This window comes from Neofelis nebulosa, chromosome 3, assembly GCF_028018385.1.
Source record: "Neofelis nebulosa isolate mNeoNeb1 chromosome 3, mNeoNeb1.pri, whole genome shotgun sequence".
Lineage (NCBI taxonomy): Eukaryota > Metazoa > Chordata > Mammalia > Carnivora > Felidae > Neofelis > Neofelis nebulosa.
The window spans coordinates 165,336,194-165,352,522 of record NC_080784.1 but is presented as its reverse complement, the minus strand read 5'-3'; the positions used below and the strand labels follow the sequence as shown (position 1 = coordinate 165,352,522).

Genomic DNA, 16,329 nt, shown 5'->3' with positions numbered 1-16,329 from the left:
CAAGCTTCTTTAAGTACTAAGAACCCAGAGAAGAGTTTTCAGCCTTCCAAGGAGGCTGAGCTGAAGGAGCCAATCACCACTTCACGTGCGCTGGGATTCTAACGCCCTCATCATTCTTCACATATGAGTTTTTGTTCCCGTGTCAGTGGTTCTCAAATTTTGCCACACATTGCAATCATCTTGGGAGCTTTGAAAACCTCTAGTTTAATCGCAGTCAAATTCAATGGGTCACTGGGGCTGGGGGTGGGGACCATGGGCATCATTCATTTTTACATAGCTGAGTCTCAGAACCAGTGGGTCTAAAAGTGCCTCCCCAGACCAGCATCACCTGAGAGATTGTTAGAAATGCAGCTTCTCGAGCCATACCCAGACCTACTGAATGAGAAACTCTAGGGAATGTTTACCACCCCAGAAAGCAGCCTTCTAGATGGTTTAGGGGCACAATCAAGTTTGAGAACCACTGGGCTAAATCACTGTCAGACCATCGTTTAGGTATTTTTTAAACCTTACTCTTTCGGTGCAGTGCTTAAGAAAATTTTTATTCTTGCAATAAATATGTCATGGTACAAATTTCTGCATGGAGAGAATTTTCTGTGTCCCAAAGTACAGATTCCAAACCAACTCAATTCCTCCCATTCAAGTTTAGAGTGGATCCATTTTTTTTTAATGTCTATTCATTTATTTTGAAAGAAAGAGAGAGAGAGCACACAAGATGAGCGGGTCAGAGAGAGAGAGAGCAAGAGAGAGAGAGAGAGAGAGAATCCCAAGGCTCTACACCACCAGCATGGAGCCCAACGCGGGGCTCAATCCCATGAACTGCATGCAAGATCATGACCTGAACTGAAATCAAAAGTCAGATGCTTAACTGACTAAGCCACACAGTGGATGCCCCAATTGGATCTAGTTTTCCTAAAATATCTATTTCACTGTATTTATTTAACCAGAACTACATTTATTTATTTTTGAAAGATTGAACTAGAAATAAAATAAGGGGGATCAAGCATCAACCTGAGGCTTGAACCACAGCAAATGCACATGTACATGCGTGCATGGGCACAAATGCACATATTCACACACATGTACAAACTGTCACACACAATTCCATGAAGTGACTATTGCCTCTCCCTAGCTGTGCTCCTGGACCTACGGGACAGGAAGAAATTGCTGGTTGACCGGGAGAGGCCTGTAGGAGATACTGCATTGCTTAGTACAAACTCATACTGGGTGAGGAAAGGTTATCCTGTGATCTTTTCTGTGCAACAGAAGATCGGGCTTGCTTTCAAAGCCAGCTTCTGCCACTTACCAGCAATGACATGAGAATAGTAATTTTGATCCTTTAGTAGCAAGTTCCATCAATAAATGGGTTTATGGTTGTTAATTTTATTATTGCTATTACCGTCTTCATGGCAGTGGGCACCTGGCGGGCTTCCAGATACAACCACCCACTTGAGACTTGCAAGCACAGAGAAGAATTTCTTCATCAAACTTATTTTTTCCGTCCAATCTTGAAAAAAGGGACCCTCCAAAAAGCCTGAAAAGAGAGGCTGAATAAGCTTTAATCACGATGCCTCTTCCCCAACCTTCAAAATAAAATGGAGGATCTGAGCTTCAGAAAATCATATAAGAGGGTGGGTAATTAAGAATGTTATAGGGGGCACCTGGGTGACTCAGTCAGTTAAGTGTCAAACTTCGGCTCAGGTCTTGATCTGTGGTTCACGAGTTCGAGCCCTGTGTTGGGCTCCCTGCTGACAGCTCAGAGCCTGGAGTCTGCTTCAGATTCTGTTTCTGTCTGTCTCTGCCCCTCCCTTGCTCACACTCTGTCTCTCTCTCTCTGTCAAAAATAAATTTTAAAAAATTACAAAAAAAATTTTTTAATAAAAAAAAGAAGTGTCATAAGATGTCTATTCTGTATGTAATACGCTCCTATTAGTTATTTTAAAGCTAGCATTGTGATTCGCAGTCATCACCTTCCCCTGAAGGGCCTATTAAGGGACTTATTCCTTATTTTTCCTTATTAAGGAAAAAGGAAGAGTGATTTTTACACCTCATCTTATGTGGGGGAGGCCCTTGGAGGAGATTATAGCAACTTAAAAATGAAGAAAGCAGAAAGCCAGGGGTCTCAGAAGTAATGGTAAAATCACAACCAATATTAATTCAGCACTTAATAAATGCAAATTAAGCACTAATGGCCAGGCCCTGAGATAAGGACCCCAACTCATTTTATCCAGGTCCAATCATGAGCCCTGTTACAGATGGTAGCTGAGGCGCAAGCATATTACCTAAAGTGTCCCAACTGGCGAATGTCTAAATTGGAACCTATTTGCCACTCTTGACCAACCAAAGAGTAAGAGGTGACTACCCTTCTTCCCATGACTGAAACCTTCTAGAGTCCTGTTTACCTCTGTTATGAAGACATCATTATATTTATTGCCTGCCAATTATGTGGTAAGTACTGCCTTAGTTTGGAGTGGATGTAACGGCAGATAAGGGAGGCACAGACCATCTTCCAGTGGGCATACAGAATAATAATTGCAGTAGGACCCTGGGGTCTTCTTGGAGCGAGTTACAGCTGAGCTGAGACCTGATAGTGTTATCACTGGCCAAGGAGGGTGAAGAGAATCCCAGACCAAGGCAACAGGCTAGTGAAGGCCTGGAGGCTGGAAAACATGGCCCTTCAGCAAGATGTGAGTTCAGCATGGCTGGAATACAGGTCAAGACTCTTATTAGGTCCCTTAAGGACTTTTGACTTGAACTTGATAACTGAGGAGTCATTGAAGGGCCTTAAATAGGAAAGGTCTTGATCAGATTTGAATTTTACAAAGATTTTTCAGATTGCAGCATGGAAAATGTGTTGGGTTTGGATAGCTGCTAACCAGAAGCAGGGAGCCCATCAACAAATATTTACCGAGCGCTTACTATGTGCTGATCACCATTTGAACATTGGCTTCTGTAGTAAACAAGACATCAAGAGCCATATTCTCCTAGGACTCACAATCTAATCAGAGAAGGAAAAACATTAGTCTCCACATACCCAGAGGCCATGGTAACCTCCCTTTAGGTGACAGAACCCCCATCCAAGCTTCTCAAACTATCGGTAGTGAAAGATTGGATTTTCCCCCGTTCATCCCAGACTGATACGTGATTCTAATGGGCGTGATTAGCACACCCTCGTGCCACATGTGACCTACCACCCCGATATGACAATACCTCAGGTGGCTGCTACTCCATTCCAAGGGACAAGTCCATTGATTTGCACGTAGATGCTGCAGCAAGGGGAAATTACAATAAAAAATGTTGACCTTTATCCTCGCTTGCTAACCACTAGGGAGGTTATGAGATAGAAGAAGGTCTGGAGGAAGGCTCAGTGTTGGAAGTACTAGGTTATACCTGGTAGGATACAAGAGATGTCAGGGCAAATGGATATGTAGGTTTGAATTTTAATCCACAAACTCAGGTAGGAAAGGAAGTATGCATTGTTATTTCCATTAGTTCCTCCAAATCAGCTTAAGTCTGCTTCTGATTCATTGTCCCAGCATCTTGGATCAAGTAATTTAAGTGATAAAGCTCCTTGCAAAAGACTTGAAAAAGAAATGAATGATATTGTTAACCAAATTATCTTTGAGGGACTTGAATGCCAGTGTGGTGGGGGAGGGAAAAGGGGTGGAAGAGACCCTAGAAGCAGTGTGATTCCTAGTATACACAGCAAGTGTATGCCCTGGCCCCTGCTGGTAGGAAACTGCATTTTCCCAAAAGGATTTGACTCCCCAGGGGGAGGTCTGCGGTCTGAAACCTGAAGAGAAATCCTTGTTCCATCATCTGTTGGAAGCAGAGGGAGACCCCAACTTTCTCCTGTTGGGCAGCCAACAGTGGAGATGTACTTTCAGTGGCCTTGCTTCTACTCTTGCAGGCGAGATCTGGGATCAGGGCCTGGCTCCAGGCACTTCTGATGTCCTTCAGCCCCGGGGCAGTGCCTGGTGGTAACCAACCATCCCAGAGAAGCTCTACACAGAAGCATTCCTTCCTACCCCTAAGAGAACCTTTCTAACAAATATGGCATCCAAGGGAAAGTACACAACATTTCACCTTGCATGTGGGGGTACTGGGAAGACTGGGGTGGGGGACAACTCTGTACTCCCCACCTCCCCCTTCCTTTGCTCTGCCCCCCTCACTAGAACCTCCCTGAGAGTCAGTCTCCTCAGCACTATCATTGGGAGGGTGGGAAGGCCTCTCTGCCTCACCTCACTATGGAAAAGGGCCTCGCCATCATCCCAGATGCAGTCACAGACCAAGATGTACTAATAGATTGAGAGAAGACTACACTATGTCCCATCACTAGGCCAGCTACCACCATATTTTGAATTGATACTTTTACAAATCTAATTATCTTGTGGAAACACAATTATAGTATATTGTAGTTGTGTGTGTTTGAAAATACTAAGCAGTTAGGGGCATCTGGGTGGCTCAATTGTTTAAGCGGCCAACTTCGGCTCAGGTCTTGATCTCACTGTTTGTGAGTTCAGGCCCCACATCGGGCTTCCTGCTGACGGCTTGGAGCCTGGAGCCTGCTTCAGATTCTGTGTCTCCCTCTCTCTCTGTCCCTGCCCCGCTCACACTCTGTCTCTGTCTCAAAAATAAATAAACATTAAAAAATTTAAAAACATACTAAGCAGTAAAATACAAACATGTTCCAAATATCACAATTACCATCTCTTGTTTTTTAAAAAGTAAACTAAGAATTTCAAATAATGGAAACTGTCTGGCCTTCTCCCTCCTTCTAAGACACTTTGCGTCTCCCTCACTCATCCACCCTTAGGAACCTGTTCAGTTCATTTCCTTAGTTGAAAGAAAGAAAGAAAGAAAGAAAGAAAGAAAGAAAGAAAGAAAGAAAGAAAGAAGGAAGGAAGGAAGGAAGGAAGGAAGGAAGGAAGGAAGGAAGGAAGGAAGGAAGAAAGAAAGAAAGAAAGAAAGAAAGAAAGAAAGAGAGAGAGAAAGAAAGAAAAAAGAACAGAAAAGAATGATTTGCCCAGCAGGGGGCAGCAAGAGACAAAGAATATAATACAGCTTTTAGCTTCTGGCTCCCCCACCCCAACCCCCAACTTTGTCTGAAATCCTAGATTAGAAAGGTTTAAATTGGGAAGAGGGCGGTAGGGGAGCAGGGACTGGATCCAAACCACAGAACCCAAATTCATAAAGTTAAGTGGATACAGAACTTGCTGGAACAAGATCTACTGAAAACAATAGCTAGACGGCCATTTTTTTGGGAGCTCTATGCAAGAAGGCAGCCCAGTGGACTTTTTAAAGAAAATCTGGCTGTCTGTGGTGACGTCCACAAACTTGGTAATATGAATGTGATTTAGGAAATATCCCATAGATAAGAGGAAAGAATATGGTTCTCTTTGAATAAAATCTCACAACCTATATTCATGCCACTATGATTTGGAAACACGGCTCTCACAGGCTGGGAGTACCTGGGCACTTGGTTTGTATGGTAGCCAGCACTGGGCATCTTAGGTAGGACTCACCTGACTGGGTGAGAAGGGATGTGGGATGCTGGAAAGAGGGGGGCGGAGGGGCATGTGGTCCAGGACAGAATCTCTCATGAATCCTTGAGGTGTGTGAAAATGCAAACCCTGATATAAAGGACCTCGGACCTGAAGGGAGAGTATGAGGAGAAACAGGAAAGAAAAGGATTGTAGTGGGGAGTTCTGGCTGGGACATGTTTATTTGGGGTCCTAAGCTGTAACCAGCGTGATTAAAAATCCTGGCAACAAACGTATGGAAGACACGGGCTTGTGTCCATTTCGAGAAATCTATATTGGTTTCCCAGGGCTACCATAGCAAAGTACCACCAACGGTGTGTCTTAGAACAACAGAAATTTATTCTCCTACCGTTCTGGAGACTAGAAGTCCTTTATTTATTTAATTAGGTGTTGGTGGGGCCATGTTCTGAGGTTTCTAGGGAAGAATCCTTCTTTGTTTCTTCCTAGCTTCTGGTGGCTCCCAGCAACCCTTGGGGTTGCTTGGTTGGTAGCTACATTACTTGATCCCTGCCTCCATCATCACATCCTTCTTCTCTGTCTATATGTGTCTGTGTGTCCAAATCTCCTGTCCTTTCTCTTGTACAGACACCAGTCACCAGACTTAGGGCCCACCCTGATCCAGTCTGACCTCATTTTAGTGTAACGCATCACATCTATTGGATTTGGGGGAACACACTATTCAATCCAGTACATACCCCAAATAGTAGTCATGCTATGACAATAAAGCTAGACGATGCTACTACTCTTGGATCCTGGCTCACCTTCCTTTGTCCCTTAGTTTCCATAAACCTTGTGAAAATGGTAGCGAGAATCCCTAATGGAACCGTGAGACAGATCAGAAATCATGCTCTTACTTCAGCTGGTGCACCACAGGGGTGCAGCCAAGAGGTTGGGGGTGATGCAGTGGAGGCGCCTCTCTTTCCTGTGCAGGCTGCCCCAGGGACTCATCCAGAGCTCCCAGAACGTTGCAAGCATTTTCCCAACTGCTTTGCCCCAGACTCTACTCTCAGGAGTTTTGTTTGCCAGGTTTCTGCTTGGGATCTGATTTATTAATCTTTCCCTATGAGTTGGTACGTGCCTCCTCCCGGGAGAGATAACCTTTAAAGGGGAGATGGCCCGCTTAGGTTCTGTGTCAACTTCAGGGGGTGGTGGCGGGGGTCTCTGAGACCATTGGGAACCAATGAGGGGAAAGGTTGGGGGCCCTTTGAGCAGGGCCATGATTCCTCAACCTTCAAGTGACTCCTAGTGGTCAACGTCTAACCTTGCTACTGGCGGGGCCAACCTGGATGCAGCAGGGCTTTGCTTTGGGAATCTGGTGCAATCAACAGTCACAACTCCTGGTTGGGGGGAAGACAGCAGGAACATTCAGAGTTGTGCTGCAAGCTTTTTACAGGAACATTTCTTGCTTCCAGCGGCTCCTACTTTGAGGCTGGTCTAGGCCTGGTTTCTGCATTTAGCCTCCATACCAGATTCACTGAGATAGATAATGACAAGTTATTTGATATTTGATGTTGATACTCATTTATTAGTCTGAAGTCTTTTTTTAAAGATTTTTTTTTATTAAGTTTATTTATTTAGAGAGAGAACGAGTGCAGGAGAGGGGCAGAGAGAAAAGGAGAGGGAGAGAATCTCAAGCAGGCGCCACACCGTGGGTACAGAGCTCAGTGTGGGGCTGGAACTCAACAACCATGGGACCATGACCTGAGCCAAAATTGAGAGTCAGACGCCTAACCGACTGAGCCACCCCGGCACCCCTGGTCTGAAGTCTTTATTGTATCTCTGTTGGAAAAATTTATTAATTCCAAAAGTGGATGGGGAGGGGGGGTGCTGATAATCATCTTTTTCTGTTTGATCAAGGAAATATTTTCTTTTATAAGCCGAAGATATTTTTAAGCCTGAATCTTTCTGAGTGGGTCAATAATAGCTCACGGGAAATGCTTAATTTCCCCAGTCAGACTGGTAAAACCCAACCAGACGCAAATCAATATTTTATGGAAGTGCCTTCTCCATGCCCTACTCATTCAACAAAGCTGTAAGAACATCTAACTTTCTAACAATTAGACCCTTCCACAAATGGACCTTCGTGGAAAGGTGCTTTGACCTAGAAGTCTCAACCAAATGGACTGAGTTTGTCAAGGGTATCATTTGGTTTGTTCTCTCATAATAATTGGCATCAGACTATATAATCTCATTTATCCAGTTATTCATTCATTCAACACATATCCAGCATTCTATGGCAGTCTGCTTTTAAAATGTCTCCCCTGTCTGCTTCTTGGTACTATGCCCTTATACATCCCCTTTCACATAAGTGTGGGCTGGGCCAAGTGACTTGCTTCTGACAAAAAGGACAGTGAAAAGTGATAGAATGTCACTTACAAAATTGGATTACAAAAGACTGACTTCTGTCTTGCTCTCATTCTCTGTCCCTTTCTGTCTCTCTGTGCCCCTCTGGTGTCTTCTCACGTGCTCAGTCTGGTGACGTAAGTGGCCATGTTGTGAGCTGGCTGTCCGATGGAGAGATTCATGAGGTGAGAAAATAAATCCTGTGAACTGTGTGTGTGAACTCAGGAGAATAGTCTACCCCAGTCCAGCCTCGTGTTACCTGCGTTCCAGGTTGACATTTCCATCTCACCTTTTGAGAGACCTTGATTCACAAGACCCAGCTAAGCCATGCCCAGATTTCTGTCCCACAGAAACCGCGAGACAATGAATACCGTTGTTTTAAGCCACCACGTTTTGGAGTAATTTGTTACACAGAAGTAGATACAAAATACATACTTTACTGCCCCTGAAGATACAAATTGGAAAAAAATCCATGATCTTTTATCTCAAGACATGAAACAATTTCTGTAGAAAACAATAAATGCTCTCTTTTCAAAATACAGAGGTTATACAAATGAAGATGAGATCTGGGTTTTTAGTCTGAATATATAGAATTCACAAAACTGACCAAATGTTAAAGTGATTTGGAAGTATTTTAATCATGTGAGATATCTTTGACTGCTTGGAAATGGCTCACTGCAGACTGGGGAATATGCATACATCTCAGAATAAAACGTATCTGGAGCTTGGAATAGGAATCATTTCAGGAGATGATATCTGCCTCTGCAAAATCCATTTTTTGTAAAAAAGCCTCTGAAACAAAACTAGAAAAGGAGGTAATAAGGTCGTCCCACCCATTTCTGTTACTTCATTTTCTGGTACTGTATTATGTATATTTTTTGCTCTGGACCAGCTGTAAAACATAGACTAAAAATAAAGTATACAGACAATATTTGTGCCAATGGGAACAGAAAGACTTTGAAGGAAGCCTAAAGGAAAACCTGTTGATAAAATTTGGGGCCATGACGCTCCAACTCAAGATACTGGACTTGAGGATCTGTTCGAGATTTCCCGCATTTCTGCTCTATCCATCCCCAGGTTGCCAAATTTAATTTCAGAAAATTAGGTTGCTACCCAAATGGAGTGAAGATAGGTAGTGGAATAGAAGAACCTGTAGCTCAGGAGAAGGGTTGAGGTTAGATGAGATCTCGAAGGGTGTGGTGGAGATAGCGAAGAAAAGGGATCCAAGGGCCGAAGGCTGATAAACTCCAGACTTAGGAGGGCTGGAAGAAAAGGAGTCACAGAGAAAACCGAGAAGGTCCAGCTCAGCCCGGTTTAAAGCGAGGTTCACCAAAAGGGAGAAAAGGCTCATGTTGACTCGTGAAGATGGGGTGCTTGGTTCTTTCTGTCCTCTCTATGCCCTCACTGTTAGTTACCTCATTTATTTGCATTGCTACTACATATTCATCCCCATGAAAATGATTCCAAAATCTATGTCTCTATTCCCATCTCTGGACATCTCTACTTGGATTGGTATACCCAGTGGCATCCCAGCGCAACACGTCCTAAATCAAAACTGTCTTAAATCTCCACACAGATGCCACCTTCTCCTGAGACACCTGCCTGGATCACCTTCCATAAATAAGCCTCTTGTCCTTTCCCCAACCACAACCTCCTGAAATTGTTTTATTTTCAGTAATAATACTTGCCAAATGCTGAACATGATGAGTTTTTTTTTCTTGTTGTTGTTCTCCTTTCCCTTCTATATTAGACTATAAGCCCCACGAGAGCAGGGACTTGGACTCTTTGATTCTTGATGTATCCTTAGCGCCTAAAATGGTCCCTGGTCATAGTAAGTGTTCAATAAATATTTTCTGATTTGATATTTTTGAAACCTCTCATAATGGGACTTTCAAAATTAAACCTATTGTTTTAGTAGGTTTAAATTAAAATAATAGTTTTAACTTTGAGACAATTTTAGATTTGCATGCAGTTGTTAAGAAATAATATGGAAGGGATCCAATGCACCTGTCGCCCGATTTCTCTCATCTTACAAAACCGCTGTGCAATATCACAACCACAATAATGACACTGATACAGTCAATACAGAACACTTCCATGACCACATGACCATGCTCCTGTTACCCTTTTATAACCACATTCACTTCCTCCTTGCCCCTCCTCCCTCCTTAACCCCCAAACCACTAATCTGTTCTCCATTCCTAGAATTCGGCCATTTCAAGAATTTTATATCAATGGAACCATATAGTATGTAAACCTTTTGGATTCAGTTTTTCCACTTAGCATAATTCTATGGAGACTGATCTGGGTTGTTACATGTGTTAACATTTCCTTGCTTCTTGTTCCTGAGCAATCCTACACAGTATGCATGTGTCAGTTTGGTTAGCCATTGACCCTTGAAGGACATCCAAGTTGTTTCCAGTTTGGGGCCATTACAAATGAAGCTGCTATAAATATGTGTGTACAGGTTTCCCTGTAAGCCTGTCTTCATTTCTCTATAATTAACTGCTGCAAAGTATAATTTCTGGGTTGAATGGTAGCTGCATATGAATATTTTTTTAAGTTTATTTATTTATTTTGAGAGAGAGAGAGAGAGAAAGGGAGAGGGAGAGAGAGGGAGAGAGAGAGAGAGAGAGAACGAGCAGGGGAGGGACACAGAGAAAGAGAGAATACCAAGCAGTCCCCACATGGCGCTGAGCCCAACCATGCAGCATAGATCCCCATGCAGGGCTTGATCCCATGAACTATGAGATCATGACCTGAGCCAAACCAAGAGTTATATGCTCAACTGACCAAGCCATTCAGGTGCCCCAGCTGCATTTTAAGATTTTAAAGAACTTGTCAAACTGTTTTTTTAGAGTGGCTGTATCATTGTGCATTCCTTCCAGCAATGTATGAATGATCCAGTTTCTCCACATCCTTACTAGCATTTTGTGTTTTCTCTATTTTTGACTTTAGTCATTCTGATGGGCGTGAGGTGATATCTTGTGGACTTAGCTTCCATTTCCAAAGGCCAGTGGTGTTGAGCACCTTTTCATGTATTTATTTACCATCTGTACATCCACTTAGTGAAATGTCTGTTTAGGTCTTTTGTCTATGATTTCATTGGGTTGTTTGGGATTTTTTTTTTTTTTTTTTTACTATTTTTAGAGTTCTTTATGTTTTTAAATACTAGTCTTTTGTTGGCTATATAGTTTGAAAATATTTTTCTCCCAGGCTGTAGTTTGTTTTTCCCACCTCTTTCTTTTTTATTAAAAAAATTTTTTTTAATGTTTATTTAGTTTTGAAGGAAAGAGAGAGAGAGCATGATTGGGGGGCTGTAGGCAGTGCAGACAGACAGGGAGACACAGGATCCAAAGCAGGCTCCAGGCTCTGGGCTGTCAGCACAGAGCCCGACACAGGGCTTGAACTCACAAACTGTGAAATCATGACCTGAGCCAAAGTCAGTCACTTAACTGACTGAGCCACCCAGGCACCCCTGTTTTTTGTGGTTTGTTTTTTGGTTTGTTTGTTTGGTTGGTTGGTTTTTTCTTTTACCTCTTAACCGGATCTTTCACTGAGAAGAAATTTTAATTTCAATGAAGTTCAATTTATCAGTTTTCCTTTGATGGATCATGCTTTTGGTGTTATATGTAAGAACTCTGTGTATAGCTCTAGATCCTGGAGGTTTCTCCTTGCTCAATTTTTCTAAAATTTTTATAGTTTTGCGTTTAAACTCACAATCCATTTTGAGTCAATTTCTGCATAAGGTATGAGACTTAGGTCAAGGTTCACTTTTTTTGCCTATGGGTATCCATTCACTCCAGCATCATTTTCTGACAAGGTTATATTTCTTCCATTGAATTACTTTTGTACCTTCATAAAAAAAAATTAGTAGGGCATATTTTGGGAGATCTAATTCTGGGTTTTCTATTCTGTTCCCTTGATCTGTGTGTTGATCCCTCTGGCAATACCACAGTCTTGATAACTGCAACTGTCTAATAAGTCTTCTTGAAATGAAGTAAACTGATTCCCCTCAATTTATTTTTATTTTTCAAAAACGGTTCTAGCTATTGTACCTCTTTTGTCTTTCCATATGAATTTGGGAATAATATTGCTATATCCAAAAAATCTTGCTGGAATTTTGATAGGAATACCACTAACTATATGAATTTGGGGACAATGGACATCTCTGCTATTGAGTCTTAGAATCCATGAACAAGTTATAGCTCTTCGTTTATTTAGATCTTCTTTGGTTTCTTTTACCAACATTCTGTAGTTTTCAGCATTCAAGTCCTGTACGTGTTTTGTTAAATTTTTACCTAAGTATTTCTACCCAACCCCCGCAATTATAAATGGCATTGTAATTTTAATTTCAGCAACAATTTGTCTTATGTTTTATGAATTCTATTTGCTAATACTTTATTAAGCACTTTTTGTATCTATATATCTATATCTATATTGCCTATTTTTAATTTATTTCTTTTAAGACCACCTCCTTGCAGTTTCCAGAGAGAAAATACAAAGCAAGAAACTGACTTAATTTCAAATACATAAACAATGTGTGGAGTTTAAAGCATTACTTATAACCTTGTTATAGAAGAATGTCAGCTTACCCCAGGGCACTTCAGTATTCCTGAGGAATAAACATGATTTCTCTTTTCCTCCCACTGGGATGTTCTCAGGTATAAGTCACTGGTCCTGCTCTTTGACATATTTTCCATGTAGAAGGTATGGAGCCCTAAAATCATGTGACAATTGGAGTGGGCCATTCCCAATCCCATGCCAGAACCAAAGGCTAATGGCCACATTCTTCTTTTAAAGAAGGTAAGTGAGAAAACAAGTCATAATTCAAACCCAGTACCTACCTTCACGACTGCCTCTGCCACGTTCCGGTCCCATGTCCTACCCAGCTCAGAATCCGACATGTTCCCCACCCACAGCTCCTGCTTTTCTTCTGCATGTATGTATTAATGGAGAATATTGACCGGTAACTTTCATTTTATGTAGTGTATTCATTTGATTTTAGTATCCGGGTAATACTACCTTTATAAAATGAGTTCATAAGTATCCCTTCCCTTCTGTTTGGTGAAAGAGATTGTGCAGAATTGGTTTAATTTTTCCTTGTATGTTTGGTAGCTTTCTCCAGTGAAACCATTTGTGCCTGGAGATTTCTTTTGGAGGAATTTCAAAATTACAAATTCAATTTCCTTAATAGTTTTAGAACTATCCAAATTATTTCATATTGGCTGAGTTATGGTAGTTTGTGTTTTTCTGAGGAATAAGTTTATCAACTTAATGTCAACACAATGTCAAATTTGTCATCAACAAACGTTGAATTTATGTGTGTAGAGATTATTCAGAGTATTCCCCTTTTATCCTTTTGGGGTTTGCAGGGTCTGTAGCGATATTCTCTGTGTCATTCCTGATGCTGATAACTTGTGTTTTCTCTCTTTGTCAGGCTTGCTAAAGGTTTGTTTATTGATCTTTTCCAAGACTCAGCTCTTTCTTTCATTGATTTTCACTATTGTTTTTCTGTTTCAGTTTCGTTGATTTTCGCTCTTATCTTTATTATTCCCTTCCTTCTACTTGCTTTAGGTTTAATTGACTCTTCTTTCAAAGGTTTTTGAAATGGTAGCTTATATTATTTATTTGAGAGTGTTTTCTTTTTTAATTTAATTTATTTTTTTTAATTTACATCCTAGAGTGTTTTCTTTTCTAATGTATGCATTCATTGCTGTACCTTTCCCTCTCGGTGCCGCTTAACCGTGTCCCACATTTTTTTTCAGTTTTATTGACATATAATTGACAAATAAAAATTGTATTTACTTAAGGTGTATGACTTAATATTCTGAGAGACACACACACACACACACACACTGTGAAATAATGTCCAAAATTAAGCCAATTAACATCTATCGCTTCACTTGGTTACCATTTTCATTGTGTGTGTACGTATGTGGAGGGGAGGACACTTAAGGTCTACCTTCGTGGCAAATTTTATCTATACAACACAGTATTGTTAACTATAGTCATATTACTGCACATTAGGTCTCTGGTACTTACTCATCTCGCCGAACTGAAACAGTCTTACACAGTTTTATATGCTGTATTATTTTCATCCAATGTGTTTTTTAAATTTCCCTTGGCACTTTCTCTTTGATCCCTCAATTCTTTAGAAGTGTGCCGTTTCCAAGAGTTTGGAGATTTTCCACTTATCTCTTTTATCAATTTCTAGTTTCATTCCTGTGTGGTCGGAGAACACATTCTCAACACTGTATGAATTCCATTCTTTTCAATTTGTCGAGGTTTGTTTTATGGCCCAGGATGTGGTCTGTCCCGGTATGTATTTCATGGGCGCTTGAAAATCATGGGTGTCCTGCTATTTGGGGTAGAGGATTCTATAAATATCAATTCTACCTTGGGTGGGTGGCAGTGAGTTCTTCCATCCCTTCGCTGATTTGGTTCCAATTTTTTTCAGTTGTGCAAAGGGGGCACGGAAGTCACCAACTGGAACTGTCGATTTGTCTATTTCTCCTTTCAGTTCTATCAGTTTTGCTTCACATGTTTTGTACCTCTGTTGAATACACATTTCAAATTACTACGTTTTCTTGGTGGACTGACCTTTTTTATCATTACGTATGCTCTTCATTGTCTCTGGTAATTTTCTTTGCTCTGAGGTCAACTTTATTTGATATTAAAACAGCCACCCCTTCTTTCCTTTGATTAATGCTTACATTAACTTTTTCCATCCTTTGGGTTTCAAGTGGCCTATCCCATTATATTTGAAGTGAATTTCTTATGGACAGCATATAGTGGAGTCCTGTTTTTTAATTCACTCTGTCAATCTCTATCTTTTAATTGGTGTATTGGGACAATTTCCATTTAATATATTTATTGATGTTAGTGCGTAAGTGTGCCATTAAAATTTTTATTTTATTAGTTATGCTGTTTTCCATCTCTCTGTTTTTCCTTTTTCCTTCCTTTCTATGGATGCCTTGAACATTTTTTATCGATCTATGGTAGTTTTGACTGTATATTAATAAAGATTTTTTAGTGGTTGCTGTCTATATTACTTTACATATACAGAAGTCAACACAATCTACTGGGGTAGTGTTACCAGCTCTACCAGGATGTGTAGAAAACTTACTTTCCTTTATGTCCCTTTATTTATTTTTACATTTATAATATAAGTATTGTAGGTATCTTCTAGACATGTATTTAGAACCATGGAGACAGTTTTATCCCTTAGGCTTTCACCATCAAAAATAATTTAGAAAACACAAGAGGAGAAAAAAAGTCTATTGTATTTATTAGTATGTTTGCTGTGTTCTTTCATTCTTCCTGATGATCCAAGGTATATTCCATTACTGTTTGTTTGGTTTCGTTGCTTTGGTTTTTTTTTTTTTTTTTCCTGTTTAGAGAACTTTAGTTAGCCATTCTTTTAGGATTGGTATGCTGGTGACATATTCTCTTAGTTCCTTCACCTGAGAAAGCTTTGATTTCTCCTACATTCCCGAAGCACATTTTCACTGGGAATAGGATTCTGAATTCATAGTTCCATCTTTCAGCGCTTGAAAAATGTTGTGCACTGACCTCCGTGGTTTCTGATGAGAAACCCAATGGCATTCGTTTTCCCCCTTAGTTTCGGGTGTTGTTTCCCTCTTACTGATTTTAAGATATTTTTCTTTGCTTTTATTTTCCAGAAGTTTGACTGGAATGTATTTTGGTCTTAATTCCTTAAGGTCTTAATTCCTTAATTCCTTTAGGTTGATCCTGTTTGGGATTCACTCAGCTTCTTACATCTATGGTCTTAGGTCTTTTGCCACATTGGGAATTTTTCAGCCATTATTACTTCAAGTACTTTTTCAGCCCCTCTCTTTTGGGGACGCTGGTGACATGAACATTAGAACTTTGGTTATAGTCTATCTTTAGTATAAGAAACGTCATCCTGATGAATTGCAGGGATGGCTTGCCATTTTTCACCCAGTCCCGACCAGGCACTGTATCCAACGTGTACGCAAAAAGAAAGCCACGCCCACTACCAATCCACTTCTCTCGCAATGCAGTGACCTTCTGTTAGGACTCCCACATTTCTTTCTTTATTAAAGCCAGGTTGGAGCTTCACAGCGTTTAATGTGCTCTTTATCTCTCACCGACAATTTTATAAAGGGTATACAGAAAAGGCAAAATGAAACTTGGAATAATGACAATAATTTTTAGAGAAAAAGATCAAAGTGGTAAAAAGATTAAATATAATGCTTTGTAAAAAGGCTGGCTCTGAACATAATACTCCCTCAAAGAGGCTTGAAGAGAAATAAAATAGTGCTCTAAAATTCCTCATGCAGCCTTCACAACAGAGTAATTTCCACTTGATAAATGATTGGAAAGCCCTGTTCTGGGAGCAGTTGCCCCTCCCTTATTGAAGACAGGTGCTGCCACGAAACAGTTTACCAGTGTTTGGAAA

General features: G+C 40.7%; 1 pseudogene; it reads right to left on the bottom strand.

Moving 5' to 3' along the window:
• Window positions 1–12,475: 12,475 nt before the first annotated feature.
• Window positions 12,476–12,805, bottom strand: LOC131506208 (MICOS complex subunit MIC10-like; annotated as a pseudogene).
• Window positions 12,806–16,329: the final 3,524 nt, after the last annotated feature.